Source organism: Nannobrachium achirus, assembly GCF_963921795.1.
Source record: "Nannobrachium achirus genome assembly, chromosome: 10".
In the NCBI taxonomy this organism is placed as follows: domain Eukaryota; kingdom Metazoa; phylum Chordata; class Actinopteri; order Myctophiformes; family Myctophidae; genus Nannobrachium; species Nannobrachium achirus.
The window spans coordinates 65,774,540-65,790,252 of NC_137819.1; positions in this window are offsets into that span (position 1 = coordinate 65,774,540).

Consider the following 15,713-nt stretch of genomic DNA (forward strand, 5'->3'; position numbering starts at 1 on the left):
GGCTGTCTCTTTGACCTGTACATGGACCAAGCATTCCAGGATAATTATGTGAAACCACTACTTGAGACCATCACCAGCCTATAGGATACACCAGGGTTCCCCAATTAGTTTTCCCCAAGGGCCGAATTTGTCTAGGGTACCAAGCCGAGGGCCACAACATTGAATCATGTCTAGGGTACCAAGCCGAGGACCACAACATTGAATTATGTCTAGGGTACCAAGCCGAGGGCCACAACATTGAATTATGTCTAGGGTACCAAGCCGAGGGCCACAACATTGAATTATGTCTAGGGTACCAAGCCGATGGCCACAACATTGAATTATGTCTAGGGTACCAAGCAGAGGGCCACAACATTGAATTATGTCTAGGGTACCAAGCAGAGGGCCACAACATTGAATTATGTCTAGGGTACCAAGCCGAGGGCCACAACATTGAATTATGTCTAGGGTACCAAGCCGAGGGCCACAACATTGAATTATGTCTAGGGTACCAAGCCGAGGGCCACAACATTGAATTATGTCTAGGGTATAGGGATGCGAATCTCGACCACTGAGGCGATACGATACGCATCACGATACATTACCAGCGATACGATATAATTGCGATACATTGAAATCTTGCCGATACGATACATCACGATTCACCCCTGACCCCGATACGATGCGATATGTTTCACGATATTTCGCGATACACCCCTGGTCCTTACGATGCGATACGATTCATGATTCGGTGCGATTCAACACAATGCAAAGGATTTATATTAAAGCCCATGTAAATTCCCCCCCCCCCCCCCCCCCCCCCCCCCCCCCACCCCCCCTCAAAAGAAATTAGTAAAAATGCATTACATTTAATTTCCAAACAATTTATTGCAACTTATTGAAATCTGGGAGAACACTCCCTGGCTGGTAGAATTGTTTGATTAATACTATATCATGATATCATTATTATATATCATTACATCCTCAACAGGTGGTCAGGGACCCCTAGGGTCCTCAGAGTTATGTGAGGCGGCCAAATATTAATAGTTAGTTGTTACAGTAACCAATTGAATCCTAGCAAGTAGCAACCCTATAGGGGAACATTAGCCAATACATTAACACTTAGTGGGGGTTTAAGAGATAATAATTAATGGATTATAATGAATAACATAAATCCATCATATTAATAGAAAAGATAATGTAGTGAACAAATAAACACAACATAGTAATGTATTAATGTCACTGATGATATCGTGCTGTCAAACAAGTCTCTGACAAGTTTTAATCTGCAACAGTTTTATATAATAGCCTACAGTAGTCTAACATATAGCCTACAGTGGGGTCCCTGCTTGATCTCTCTCTTCTCAGTTAAGGATCCTTGACCTGTATTATTATTATATTGTATGAATATAATCTAGGATTTTGTCATTTCTAGTCAAAATGTTTTAAAACGTAGATATTTGAGTCACAACGCGTCGCGTTGTGAGCTTGTAGGTCTGCTATTTAGGTGCGTGCGCGACACCGTCGAGCTGCCAAGTATAAATCAGGCTCCAGCCTGAGCCTCTCTTTGCAGAGGGAACAGCAGCAGCCTGCAGCTACAGTAACACGTTGTGAATCAGTGTCAAATACTTTAAATCGCTAGCTGCACGCCCAGTATCGTTGTTGTAGTTAAAGCGTGGAAGCTTGGAAGCGTGGAAGCTTCTGCTTTGTTTAAATCAATTCCGTCGCAAACTCGACAAGAAGAACAAACGGGTGTGGAATGTGGATCATAATATCACGCAGCGTGCTCCAGTCCAGTGACACAACAACGGATCACATCAGCGAACATTGGACAGGGATGTTATAAAGCTAAACGTGGTACTAATCTTGCATGTTTAACCAGTGGGCTCACGACTCACGAGTGCTGTCTGTCTGCATTCGGTCGGGTCGGGTGTTCACTGCGCTACAGCTCAGTGCTGCTGTAAAAGACGCATGTCTGTAGAGTCGCTACAAGTGCTTTTTGGGGGAGGGCTGATGGGGTATTCAATGCGCCTCGGAAACACAGTATAGAATGAAATACTATGCAAAAACCGATTCAACCGTGGAATGTACCGATCCAGACACTCACGATACGATACAATCACGATTCCAGCCGTCAATTGTACCGATCCACCCTGAATGAACCGATTCACTCGTGTCGCGCACGTTTGTATCGCGATTACGATCCGTATCGGTATATCTCCGCATCCCTACTAGGGTACCATGCCGAGGGCCACAACATTGAATTATGTCTAGGGTACCAAGCCGAGGGCCACAACATTGAATCATAGTAGGGATGCGAAGATATACCGGTACGGATCGTAATCGCGATACAAACGTCCGCGATACGAGTGAATCGGTTCATTCAGTGTGTACCGGTACAATAGACGGCTGAAATCGTGATGGATCGTACCGTGAGTGTCTGGATCGGTAAATTCCGCGATTGTATCGGTTCTTCCATATAGTATTTCATTCTATCCTGTGTTTCCGAGGCGCCATGAATGCACCATCATCAGCGTTCAGCCCCTCCCCAAAAGCCAGTCTTTAACGCGAGCTGCGACTCGGACAACATCTGCGCTCTGCATGCAGGGCTTGCAGGCAACCAGGGAGACAGACAGTGCAGCGAAATGCGAGTGAATCAACACAGACGAACTAGCAGCCCCGCGGGTTAAAAAGATGCAAGATTAGTAGTACAGTAGCCTACTTAGCTTTATAACATCCAAGTCCGCTGCGCTGATTTGTTGTCACAGAGTAGCACAGGCTGAGTGATTGCGACCGTAGGTCGCATTTACTACCAAAACCTCCACCGGCTGTCCGTCCCTGAGTCAGTGAGTCATTGAGTGAGTCACACGTCACACGTCACACTTTTGCCCTGCTCATATCTCCACAACCGTTGCCCCCATCCATGCCACATTTTGCACACACACTCCTTACCTAGCAAACTACAACCTCCAAGGACCCCTGGAGCTCCAGGGACCCCCAGGTCCCTGGAGGACCCCCAGGTGTAAAAAATGACCAAATGTGCAAAAATGACCAAATGACCACCCCAACGGGGCTGCTCACGGGGAATTCCTGGGGACCACCCACTCCTGGTGCTCCAGAACGGATGCAAAAGTGGTGGCGCCCCCAGTGGAGGACCCCCTCCACTGCAGCTCACATAAAATGCCGTAACTCGGGCTAGGAGCGTCCGGGAGAGCCGGGGCCGGTACCTATTCGTCCGCCAAGGCAACGCGGAGACCCCACCCCTCATTTCTCACATGGACCTCTTCTAGCGCCACCTTCAGGCCGATTTTTAAAACACATTTTTGGACACTGCTCCTACAGTTTTTGCCCTAAAATCACGCAAATCGCTACACAGTATGTCTACACTCATCCCATCAACATGAATCTGTCCCATATAGCGCCACCTTCAGGCCGATTTTTAAAACACATTTTTGGACACTGCTCCTACAGATTTTGCCCTAAAATCACGAAAATCACTACACAGCATGTCTACACTCATGTCATCAACATGGATCAGGAAGATTTTGGAAAAACAATTTTTTCCCCTATTTGTGGAGATAAGTGACCTACGGTCGCTTATCTCCCAATTAGGGAGTCTTAATGGTATGTAATCTAATCAACAGCCGTTTCTTAGCGAATCTCCGACGGACAATTGATTGAGATCATCTTCTGCGCTATATTAACTGCACACACACAACAACAATGTTGCTGGGTGTTGTAGGACTACTGCTTGCGTTTAAAACAAAGTATTTGTCACTGTTCTACAACTTTCCTGTTTGATGCAAGCAACTCTCTCACTTTCTCTGCTGCTAGTTCTGCTCTGGGAAAGAAGCCTAATTTATACATCGCAGTACAAGGGTGTCGCACTTAAAATAGCAGACCCTCAAGCTCACAATGCGTTGTGGATGCGACGCGCTGTGAGCTTGTTGGTCTGTTTTAAAACATTTTGTCTATAAAAAATGCATAATCCTGGATTCAATATAATATAATATAATATAATATAATATAGTATAATATAATATAATATATATTATATTATATTATATTATATTATATTATATTATATTATATTATATAATATTATTATATAATATAATATAATATAATATAATAATACAAACCAGGGAGGGACTTTATTGTTTTTCAGGTCAAGGACCCCTTAGCTCAGACAGAGATCAAGCAGGGACTCTCGCTGTAGGCTAGGCATTATAGCCTACTGTATCACACAAATATTTGGCAGGCCCCCTGTAATAACCCTGGATTGGGGACCCTGACCCCCAGTTGAAGACATATAGTATACTAATAATGACATAGGCCTTCTATATGATTAGTTATGAAACAATTCTACAATAGCCAGCAGCTTTGTGTTCTCCCAGAATACTATATGTTGGGTTGTTAGACAGAGCCTAGTACTACAGTGAAACAATAAATTGCCTTGAATTTAATTTCATACATTTTTAGTCGCTATGTTTTGTAAATTTTGGGATTTGGGCTTGAATCCATCGTATCGGGAACAGTGGTGTATTGTGATGTATCGTATCGCAGGATTTCAATGTATCGCAATTATATCCTATCGCTGGCAGTGTATCGAGGTGCGTATCGTATCGCCTCAGTGGTTGAGATTCGCATCCCTAATGTCTAGGGTACCAAGCCGAGGGCCACAACAGATATCGTCGTCGTCAGGTGAAAATGTCCAAAACCGTTCGTTTTGAATTTATACATTTTAAAAATCTTTAAACTAGTGAAAACAGCCGATCTAAGCACACAACGCCTCGCACCGCGAGGCGTTGTGTGCTTGTAGATCTGCTGTTTTCACTACTTTTGTGCGACGGCCTTGTATGATTTGCGAAAGAACGTACAAATTTGGAGATCAGGATTTCCAGCCGACAACGACGATATACTAGTGTTGTTGCTGCTCTTATACCACCATTATTACTGGGGTTGGTGGGGGCCAGACAGTAGACCCCCGCAGGCCCGCAAATGGCCCGCGGGCCGCCTATTGGGGAACCCTGGGATACACTGTAGATATAGTGTACTGATATTTAGAAGCCTTGGACATGTACATAAATGCACCACGAGAGGCCTGCAGATTGCTGGCTTGACGAAGACAAGAGCAAAACAAGTAGTAAAGTATTGCTCTGTCTCAGCTGTTATTGGAAGCTTAGCAGTGTGGAGAAGGAAGTGCTTTGTGTACCCATAAGTGCTCAGTATTGATTAACCCTAATATATTTGATTCCCTGTTTATGGAATGTAATTCATGGAACCAAATAAAGTATTTAAAATATGTGTGTAGTGTGTGTGTGTGTGTGTGTGTGTGTGTGTGTGTGTGTGTGTGTGTGTGTGTGTGTGCGCGCGTGCGTGCGTGCATGTTTTCAGATTTACATCGAGTTCTCAAATTTTTTCTCCTTTCCCCACATTATGTCCAAAATATGGACACCAGGTTTAAAGTGACAGAATTTATTAAGTGACAGGAGTAGAGCAGTGTTTTTAGCTGGAGACCCAAAAGAGACTTTTTATTATTTAATTTTTCAATTATTTTATTTTTGAAAAAAAATGGTGAGATGTGAGTATCAAATCTATTCTACTCCATAACTTTCCAATATATTTTCACTCACTCAAGTTCTCACTTTTTTTTTACATCCAAGGTTTCCCCCAGACAGCAACAATGTAACAACTGTCTGATAGATTAATCTTTCTGTTTTGATTTGACGTATTCTGATAATATCATAATCCAGGTGACATCTGATGGTGACATCTGTCAACCAATCATATTAGGATGCATTAATAGTCCGGGAGCCAGCCCAGCCCTCTGAATGTTCTCTGCTAACTTTTTTTCACTATTATTTCCTGTTAGCATATACCTTGGGCCATCACAAGTGTATACTGAACACCCCCAACTCGGGGCCGTTTGGTCTCAGGGGCCCCAAAACCCATTTTTTGGTACATTAATTATGTAAATGTATATAATAATTCACTAAAATTACATACATTGTCACACATGTATGAAATTCGGCATGGGGTATCCTGACACATAGGGGAAAGTAGAAAATAGGTTGCTGGTGCTTGCTACCTTTGTATTTTAAAATATCACCCACAACATCCCCAGAAACACCAAAAAAGTGCTGTCCGCTTGACAAATATGATCATTTTCAAGCACTTTATGATGAATAATTACCTCTCCTCTATATAGTAAACTTCCCACATTCATAAGCTACAATTTGAGCCCAAGATGATCTTTGTATCTTGAACATTACTGTTTCTAAAATAAGACAATATACCTCAAATCGGAGAAAATTGGATTAAGTCAGTAGCTTTACTGAAGCCTAGAATCTAACAATGGGTTTACAAATTGAAGTTATAAACATGAGAAATGAATACTAGCAGGGAAGCAAATGTTTTGAAATGTTATTCAAAAATATGTTTTATGTTTGATATGCACAAAATAGCTTGTTGCAATACAATAATAATACAGTAATACAGTATAGCAAATACATGTGAAACTAAATAACAACAGACCAAGTATTACACGGTAAATTAGAAAATGGGAGAAACAACAAATAAAGTCAATGACAAGGGGCAGCAGATCGAGTCCTTGTTTTCCTCTTTTTTCATCATTTGACATACAAACAAAAAACTAATTGCAAAAAGAGTGGTTATGTCATGCCTAATTTTACTCCAGTAGATCATGTTATCGGCTTCATGTTTAATCATCATCATCATCATCATCATATTCATCTTCCTCATCATCATCGTCATCATTCATATTTGAATGAATTTCTTCTAGGTCCTACTCGTCTGTCCCCTCTTCAAACAATACATCAATGAGGGCTTTAGGGATGACTTCACCTTCGAACCACCGAGGCTCTAGTTTACCATTTTCTGAGTTAAGGTGAAACCCATGGTCAAGAGATGATGGAATTTCTGGCTTGTTCTCATGAGCCCTCTTCCAGATGCATGTCTGGAAGTTTACTCTTTTGATGTGCTGAAAGAGCGCTCTCTTGCATGGCGGAAACGTTGAGAGGTCAATGGAGAGAACTGGTCGAAGCTCGAGGCTTGAGCCACACATTTTCTTCACCTTAATCTCTCTTGCTTCATCCACATGCTTCAGATTGCTTTACCGTAGGAACAAAGCCTTAGAGGCGACAGGTGAACTCTTCAACACCAGTCATCATAAGCTCATCAAGCTCCCAAGAGTTCCCCACTGCAGCAAAGATCTGCATGAATTTGAATGCTGATTCAGAAGCTTGATGGGGCGCACCTTTCCTTTGCCTTTGAATCCAGAAGTGCAGTCAGCACCAGTGAAGGCATGCAATGCCAGCAGAGCTGAAATATGCTCTTTTGAAAATTCTTCAGCGATTGGTTGATATTAATCAGCTAATCTCCCATGTCAAATATGATGTCTACGGAGAAGGATTTGGCATAATAGAGGAGAATGAAGAAAATGCCAGAGTCTTTTGCTCTGACTCTGACAGTTTTGATGAGAGGCATTGTGTTTTGGATATAATTGATGTAGATGATCAGTTTCTTCATGGTTTGAAGAGAGCTCAGGTACATTAGAAGTGTTTTAGAAATGTCTCCAGCTAGACCTTCTATCCTGTAGGCTTGACCATACTCAATGAAGATGATGGGCCTTCTAAGTATCTCTTGAACACATAGAATGTATATAGATCTAGAACACATATCATCAAAAACATAGATATAGAACACATAGCATCCATAGATCTAGAACAGATAGAATCAAAAACACATCTAGAACACAGAATTCATTTATCTAGACAGAAATCCCACAACTATAACGGAAAAACATCGCATGGATGCACCTCGGACGTATCCTCAGTGATGCAGCCCAAGCTCATCTGGGTTTCGGGTCTCGAAAATTCATACCCCTCACCTGGGTGACCCAGCCGGGGTTGATCAAGTCCCGACTTACGTCCCAGTAGCTATCCACGATCAGTCCCATTAAGGAAAGACAGGACCATTCACTCCACCACTCCAGAACTACTCTGCCGAGACTGGGAAAGGAAATCTGGTGCTTGGAAGGACTAGGCTCTGTGGATTTACTCCCGGACAGGAGTAAATCCACAGAGCCTAGTCCTTCTACAGAGCCTAGTCCTTCTCCTACGTCTCACCAGGTCCACTCCTGCTCGCACCAGGTCCAGGACATGTGCGTTGCACCAGACTTCAGCCCCAGACATTTCACTCAGGAGAGTGGATTCTTGAGCCGCAATGGTACTGCAGGCTCCACCTCGCCCAGCGGTGGTGCCGAGGGCTTGAATGGCCCTCCTAAAGGCCTGACCGTGGGTTTGTTGGGCTTCTTCCTCACGGAAGACACAGGCTGGGGAGCTAACCCAACCTGCTCTCAGGTACACATAGTGTGGATCAGCGCTTCTTAAACAATTTACTTGTACAGTAAAGTACAGAGCATTAACACTTCGCCAGCCAAAATAGAATGGTTGTTGGTAGATTAGCCGTGAAATTTCTATTATTATATTATGATCTGAAACGCATTCATTTTACCAGACATCCAGCGCTATATCACGTGGTCTTCATCCCCCATTACCATACCGCGATCCCCTGTTGTATACTCACCACAGTTCCCCATGAAATTCTCAATCTGCATTGGCTTAGAGTGGGGGATTCGGCCGACGCATCATGTCCCCGTGCGTTTCGCGTGCACGATCCGTTCACGTAAATGTCGCCTCAAATAATCCACGTGTGACTCAAGAGTAGAAATGAACAGTTTCGCTCGCATAGCCCGCAGCACTGCTGCTGTAGTAGCAGTCGTGTATAAACAGTAAATGGGTGCCTGCCAAGGAGCCTCTGAGAAGGAGTGGACCTGACGTCACTTCTGCTTCATGTCAGACCAGCCATGCGCTATCGATGCACGAGTGTTGACTAGGGAAGGTTAGACGATCGCCGATTTTCGGATAAAAATCATTTATTTCGGTTTTAATGACCCAGTACGGTAAAAGACGGCGCGGCTGCGACACCCTTGCTCAGATGTCCGGTATAAAACGGTTTTAATATTAAGAGGCTCCTCGTGGCTTGGAAAGGGTTAAGGTACAGTAAGGTACAGTAGTAAGGTACAGTGCATTAAGGTACAATGCAGTAAGTACAGTAAGGTACAGTGCAGTAAGCCCGCTATACTGTATTACTGTATTATTATTGTATTGCAACAAGCTATTTTGTGCATATCAAACATAAAACATATTTTTGAATAACATTTCAAAACATTTGCTTCCCTGCTAGTATTCATTTCTCATGTTTATAACTTCAATTTGTAAACCCATTGTTAGATTCTAGGCTTCTGTAAAGCTACTGACTGAATTTCTCCGATTTGAGGTATATTGTCTTATTTTGGCTACAGAAACAGTAATGTTCAAGATACAAAGATCATCTTGGGCTCAAATTGTAGCTTATGAATGTGGGAAGTTTTCTATATAGAGGAGAGGTAATTATTCATCATAAAGTGCTTGAAAATGATCATATTTGTCAAGCGGACAGCACTTTTTTGGTGTTTCTGGGGATGTTGTGGGTGATATTTTAAAATACAAAGGTAGCAAGCACCAGCAACCTATTGTTCTACTTTCCCCTATGTGTCAGGATACCCCATGCCGAATTTCATACATGTGTGACAATGTATGTAATTTTAGTGAATTATTATATACATTTACATATTAACGTACCAAAAAATGGGTTTTGGGGCCCCTGAGACCAAACGGCCCCGAGTTGGGGGTGTTCAGTATACACTTGTGATGGCCCAAGGTATATGCTAACAGGAAATAATAGTGAAAAAAAGTTAGCAGAGAACATTCAGAGGGCTGGGCTGGCTCCCGGACTATAAAATAGATGATCTACAAGCTCACAATGTATCACCATGCTGCATTGTGAGCTGATATAATAATCAGCTATTTTCAAACGTGTTTCTATTTTTATTGTTCTAACCCTTTTAGAATGAAATTATTTCATTTTTTTTATTCTTTCATTTTATGAGATTTGAATGTTTGCCTAATTTGTTCACGTTACCCCCAAGACTATAAGAGTCATACTGTAGTTACCTTGTTGTAAATAAAAGGTGAATTCAAACCTAACGTTGCAACATTAATGTTTCCATATCCTGATGAAACCCTTTAAGAATCCATAATCTAACTAATAATAATACAAATACATCGCATTGCATAGAGCTGTAACCGTGCTGAGATGACAGAGATTGATTGTAGATTTAAAATTGTCAAATTATCACAGAAACCCTAGAATTCAGTTTTATTCGTAATGCATTTTTTTCCATTTTATATTACGTTAAAGTAACATTACAAATTAAACCAAAAAATATATACTTAAAAATAACAACCCCTTGTATCAGGTTAATCAAATGTTGGTTGAGCATTGTGAGAGTGACATCATCATAATACACAGGAATAAGTACAATAATAGTTTTATAATCATCTGATGTGTTCATATTATGTTAAAGCTGCCTGTTCTTCATCACGTATATGACTTGATTGTGATTTAATATCAAATGTATTGTCCAGTCAGTGACTCGTTAATCTGATAAAGACTTGTTATTAAAACACATCTCACATGTCTTTATGTGGTTAAAGGCAGTGGTGATGACTACCTCAGAAACCAGACAGAGGACAAGAATAAAAGAAAGGAATCCGTCAATCAGCTGGGTAAGTAACTAAGTATGAGAGATGATAACAAATAGACACAATTTAAACAGTATGTTAACCTTTATTATACTGTGTATTCATCAATGATCAGTCAGTCACAGTTATGAATGTGTGTGTGTGTGTGTGTGTGTGTGTGTGTGTGTGTGTGTGTGTGTGTGTGTGTGTGTGTGTGTGTGTGTGTGTGTGTGTGTGTGTGTGTGTGTGTGTGTACGTACATGTGTGTGTGTGTGTGTGTGTGTGTGTGTGTGTGTGTGTGTGTGTGTGTGTGTGTGTGTGTGTGTGCGTGCATGTGTGCATGTCACAACATTTTGGCATTCAGTTAACATTATTTGTTTACATTAATAAATATTCACTAAGCTCGTTTACTCCCAGGTGTAAATGAAGTGAACTGAGCATTAGGCAGAATGATCCACTGTCACAGCTAGAATGCACTGTTTTTATCACAAGCGATGCGACACGTTGTGAGCTTGTAGATCTGCTATTTTCAAATAGCCAAGGAATAAAATAGGGCTAAAGTGGTTTATGTATGTTTTGTAACATCATAATTTATATCTGCAAGTAACTAGTAACTAGTAACTAAGTGTTCAAATAAATGTTGTGGAGTATAAATACAATATTTGGATTCGAGATGTAGTGGAGTAGAAGTAAAAGTATTGGAAATTGGATATACTCAAGTAAAGTACAAATACCTAAAAATTTTACTTAAGTACAGTACTTAAAGTTATACCATGTAACTTTTTTTATAAAACTAATCTTAAAATTGTCCTAACTGTTAAATCACTAAAGTTTTAGAACCCCCACTCCGTTAATTTCAGCTTCTAAAGCCTTCTCTTTATATGTTTTCTACTTAGCCTTGACGGGCGGGATTTCCCGGCAAAATGACGTCATCTGCATCATCCGTTTGCGTTGTGTATACGTTGGCCAATCATATCGCGGATCATAAACACATGGTACACTACCGGCCAATCACAGGTGTATCTGCAGTTTAGTCTGACGGCCCGGTCCGCGGCGAAAAACGGCCGAAAAAAGCAGACTGCGGTTTGCTATACTGCTACAGACCACTAGTTGAGCAACAGTATAGCTTTAAGTAAATGTACATAGTTACTTTACACCACTGGTGTTGGTCTCCCACAGGACAGACAGGCAGCGTTTCATTTTGTTTTACTGCGTTTAGCAGCACACTTTGAACTAATGATTTGTAATAGTAAACACTGAGAGTCTCACGGCAGGTTATTTATTTAATGCTAAAAGCCAGTGAACCGATTAATTAACTTTAGGACCGAAACATCAACCGTCAAGCGATAACGGTGAGAAGCCGCTAACGCTCGCCTCGTCTTTCTTTGTGCGCCCGAGAGCGACTCAGATCACGATGTATAAATCAAAAAAATAAATGTATCTTCCAGAATACTGTCTTCTATTAACATTAGCGAGATGAAGTCACTGTGTTTACAATACAAAGAATACAAACAGATGCAGCACGCTGTATGGGCGTGCGTGAAATATGAGACAATGCTTTCCTTAGAACAATAGAAACCCCAGTGAAAATCTCAATGTGCAAACATCTCCGCTCCCCAAAACCACAGATAATTCCTTCCAAAAGCAGCCTAGTTTAACATAATGATGTAACCATTTCATTACCTTAAAACAACTATCTTTTTGAATGAAAACCTTCATCAATATTCAAACTGTGTTACCATGGAAAAAAAACGAAAAACACACAAAAACTAAATCGGGGTCATTTTCTCACGTTTCTACTGTTTGAAAATCACTGACATTTGACCAGCCGTAGTCACTTGTTTTTGTAGGCTAATTTTTGAAAAATATAGTTTTTCAGAAAACTTAGTTCAGGCCTAAATGGGTTAAGTTCTACTGGCTGGAATCTATGAGTGGAGCATGATTTTACTTGTCAATTAGTCTTTTTGTTTAGCTTCAGTTCAACTGTGGTCTCTGCCTCTACACCAGAGCTAAGTCTCTTTGCACAATAGAATTAATGCATATTGTTAAGTCCATTCCTCTTAGACTTGTTGATTTTCAGTGTCAACCCTTCTTTTACTGACACACTTTGAACATGCCATTTTCATTCACAATGGGAATCTAGGCTTCTAAACTGCTGCCAAGAAAGGAAAAGAAAAGAAAAGAAAAGAAAAGAAAAGAAAAGAAAAGAACATTAAATAACAGAAGTCTCCTACTGGTTAGTGCAGGAGCTCACTGGTGAAAAGCTAAACCTCAATGACCACAAATCAACAAACCTGCTCCTCAACAAGCTGTTGTCATGGAGATGAAACAAGTGTAGTGTTTTAGACTACACAGACGAGCAGTCACTCATTAAAGTTATACTATGTAACCTTTTTTATAAAACAAATCTTAAAATTGTCCTAACTGTTAAATCGCTAAAATTTTAGAACCCCCACTCCGTTATTTTCAGCTTCTGAAGCCTTCTCTTTATATGTTTTCTTCTTAGCAGTGACGGGGGCGGGATTTCGCGGCAAAATGACGTAATCGGCATCATCTGTATACGTTGTGTATACGTTGACCAATCACATCGCAGATCATACACACATGATACACTACCGGCCAATCACAGCTTATCTGCTCTGGTCTTCAGGAAGCGCCTCCGCTCAGCTACTTACCATCTGAGTAATTGCAGGGTTGTTGGACCTTTTGAACTGTAAACACGGCATGCAAAATGCTCCAATGACTGCAATGTTGATGGAAGCTCACCATTAATAAGCTCAGGAGGAACCCTTGCCATGGCTTGGTCATCACCATCAGGCTTCAAGTAGGCATTGACCCATGTACTTTGGAGATTCCAACAAATGTTCTTCCCCAGTCAGCAACAGGTAGATTGTGTAGGCCAAGGAACCCTTGACATTTGTGACATCCAACAACTTGACCTCGCTCAAATATATCTATATTCTTTTTTTTTTTCTTTTTTTTTGTACCAAGGACTTGAGTAATCAGGGCCTATTCATGTGTGTGCACTTCCTCAAAATCATGGCCCTTGATGAATGTATTGTATTATGATGCCTACTTTGTCATAACTGACGCATTGCCCTGAGCTTCCATCAATCGAAGAAAATAGATGGAATTCAGAGATTGGAGGGTATTTCCAGTCAGGTGTCTTCCCCCCCCCCCTCTGCTCCAAAGACAGTTCTTTAGCTCATCAAATGTGGCTACTGCAAAGCAGGTTGCAAGGGACGGTGCAGCTGCTCAAACGATAACCTGCCTTGCACTCCTCCCTGCAAATGCTATGTTGGAGACTGTCAACACTATTAGGGAGGACATGTATTGTAGTAAATCTCCTTGGGCATAATTGACCATAAGCTCTTTAAGAGGATAGGGTGCAGGTTTTGGGCTGACGATAACAAAGAGGGGTGTGTGTGTGTGTGTGTGTGTGTGTGTGTGTGTGTGTGTGTGTGTGTGTGTGTGTGTGTGTGTGTGTGTGTGTGTGTGGTCAGTGTGAGTGCGGTCAGTGTGAGTGCGGTCAGTGTGAGTGCAGTGCAATAAATGGACACGTTAGTCTGTGCGCCCAAAGTAAGAAGTTGCAATACCTTAATTCTTGCAATCCCTGCAGTAACAAATATCAACCATAACTGTCTAACACAAAAAATGTTATAAATAATACTGAGAATACTAATAAACCATCAGTACCTACATAAAAACGTTAAAAGTTTCAAAAAAAGTTTAAAAAAATATCCTATCAAGATTTGGCGGGCCCCCTGTAGTAACTCTGAGGACCTCCCAGGGGTCCCGGACCCCCTGTGGAAGACCCCTGGTATTTGCTACTGCTCCTTTTTGTTTTCAAAGCCCAGCTACAACAACTTCTATGCTTCAATTATGATCTGATTTAACATTGTTCTGGAGCAGGAGCAGAGCGATTACTGAGATAGGCTCAGGGGTCTGTCTGGGGGGTCCCAGGTGAGGAAAGACCCCAACCAAAAGTCAGAAAGGTTATTCTGGCTGCTTTAAAAGTGTAATAAATGAACTCAGGATGTTTTAAAACCTACAAAACAAGTCGAATATTATGAAAATTGGACATTAACTGGCTGGCGTACTCTTCTGGAAGGTCCCAAAAGAGATAACCCCCAGAAAGGGGGTGGGGGTCCGGAATATTTTACACCCATCATTTACTCATTTGATTCCTTGACCCAGAAAACATAGGAGGGGCATGTTTAATTAAGTTTATATGTTGTCTAGAAGCCAAGGTAGCACAAATTATGTATTTTATGTCGGCCATTTTGAACGTCCAAAATGGCAGCTTTGCGGGTTTCTGTGCAAATGCAAACAAAGATTTCTGGATTCCCCATGCTCTGAAGATTCCAAAAATGTATAGTTTTACTAATCCCCACAAATTTTGAACGAAAATACATAGTGAACCTGACTAGAACTCAGATGCTACCTCCAACTTGTGCTGCACTGTTACCACATATCCTCTGTGCCAACTACGTCACAAGGAGGGATAAATCATACCTGTCAAATTGCCCACCAATTGAAGAAAATAGATGGAATTCAGAGAGTGGAGGGTATGTTCCAGGTGTCTTGCCCTCCCTGCTCCAAAGGCAGTACTTGAGCTCATAATGTGACTGAAAAGCAGTTTGCAAGGGACGTTGCAGCTAGTCAAATAACCTGCTTTTCACTCTATGCTATGGTGGAGACACTGTCAACACTATTAGGTTGGACATTGAAGATGACGATGATGAAGACGAATAGATCCTGCATGTCTGAAATTACTGTATTGTAGTGAATCTCTTTGGGCATAATTGACCATGGGCTCTTGGATAGGGTGAGGGTTTTGGGGTGACAATACAAAGAGGTGTGCGTGTTGTGTTGTGGGTAGTGCAGTGCAATAAATAGACACGTTGTTCTGCACGCCCAAAGTAAGAAGTTGCAATACCTTAAAGGGCCAGTTCACCGCTGGGACAACCAGATCTTATTTTATTGTTGTTTGGGACACGATCAACACAATCCTGAGTTATTTTTTGTGTTCAATCTGTGTTTTGAGATATTTTAGTATTTCAGCATGATGATGCATTTTGCATC